At 50.1% G+C, this 1,726-nt stretch overlaps 1 non-coding gene across 1 annotated transcript; it reads right to left on the bottom strand.

The window, feature by feature from the left end:
- Positions 1-1,117: 1,117 nt before the first annotated feature.
- Positions 1,118-1,222, bottom strand: LOC114009739 (U6 spliceosomal RNA). The gene has a single exon (XR_003551125.1). It is a non-coding gene; the product is annotated as a U6 spliceosomal RNA (small nuclear RNA).
- Between the last annotated feature and the right edge of the window lie 504 nt (positions 1,223-1,726).

Below are 1,726 nucleotides of genomic sequence, written 5' to 3' on the forward strand. Positions count from 1 at the left end.
TAGGGGGATGGCCACACTGCAATCCCTTTTCCTCCTTTCTCCTCTTGGGATCTTGGGCACACATGCACACGTGCCTGGCGTGAGTTTAGCCCTCCAGGTCCAGGACTCGAACTGCAGTTGACTACATGGGAGTCTAGCGACGTAGCCATTATGCCATCTGCTGGTCCCACACATGCATGTTTTCTAAGCCACTGGGTTGGGACTCAAACCACACAGTGAACCACATAAGCTCCAGCAGCCTTAATCTCCACGTCACTGGCTGGCCCCTTACCTTTTTCATTAATTACCTGTTACAGCGTTGAGGTAGTGTTAATGCCATCGATAACGGAAGCTAGCCTGAGCCACAGTGGTGCAGGCAGGAAGAAGCCACACGGAAGACCTCAGTTCAGATCTCAGGTCAAACCAAAGCACACTGGGGACAAAAACACACCGTGATGCTGGCTGGAAGGCTCGTGAAGGGGCGATGGCGGTAAGACAACACCCCTTTAAGAGTAGGGTTTTGTGCTCTCTGAGCTCGGACCTAGTTGACGGCAGTATGGAAAAATGCACCAAGAAGGTTGGCATCGTCGGTAAATACGGGACCCGCTATGGTGCCTCCCTCCAGAAAACGGTGAAGAAAATTGAAATCAGCCAGCACGCCAAGTGCACCTGCTCCTTCTGTGGTAAAACTAAGATGAAGAGACGGGCTGTGGGGACCTGGCACTGTGGTTCCTGCATGAACACTGGTGGTGCCTGGACCTACGACACCACTTTGGCTGTCACAGCAATGTCTGCCATCAGAAGACTGAAGGAATTGAAAGACCCGTAGAAGCTCCATAGACATTTGGAATATCACTAGCCTACAATAAATGGGTTAATTAATGTATAAAAAAAAGTAGGGTTTTGTGAGTGATAAAGCTCCGTACAAACTACGTTATTTAATAAAAAATGAACCCAAGGGTTCGCATGCAAGTTCTCTCTGACCTTCTCTGTGTTGAGAATTTCAGATGGGATGGAGAGGGGCTATGAAGTCATCGGTCATGTCAAAATTTCCCTAAAGTTATCAAAGTCGGGCCACACGCCACACGCTTGCTGGGGCACAGGTCCCCTCTTTGTTTCTCTTTTTTTTTTTTTTTTAGAAAATATGGAACACTTCACGCAAGTGTGCGTCCTCCTTGCACAGGGGACGTGCTAATCTCTGCAGCGTTTCAGGTTTTCGTGTATGTGCTGCCGAAGCAAGCACCCCTCTTCGTTTCTTGGCCTACACATCCCCCAGGTTCCCCTTTCCAGTCCTCAGCAATTTCCTCTTTCATTTCCTGTGCTGCTCTCCCCTCTTCTCACCCAGAGGCGGCCAGTGGCAGCTTCCAGAGCCCTTGCAAAGTCGATTTTTCAAAAGGCAGACTGGAACCCCTTGTCCCCACACCAGGATGGCAAGACAAAGTTAGCTCTGCCTCCAAACTCCTTCGTCAACCATAAACAGGTTCCCTCTCTGCGGAAGCAGCCGAGAAGGCCTGAGAGCTCCAAGGTCAACTTACACATGACCTCACGTCCTTCCACACTCAAACTGCTGTATTTATTTCTCATACTCTTATGTAATGTTATGCTCTACGGAAACTCAATCCTGGGGCGGCTCTGGGGCCTGGTGGTTAAGGCAGTTGAATCCCACACAGCTGACAGCACCGTGAGTCTTGGGCCTAGCAGCTTGGGAAACACCCTGAGCACATGTGCATGCGTGCCCCAAATCTCA

This window comes from Tupaia chinensis, unplaced genomic scaffold (genome assembly GCF_000334495.1).
Source record: "Tupaia chinensis unplaced genomic scaffold, TupChi_1.0 Scaffold000610_1, whole genome shotgun sequence".
Taxonomy (NCBI): Eukaryota; Metazoa; Chordata; class Mammalia; order Scandentia; family Tupaiidae; genus Tupaia; species Tupaia belangeri.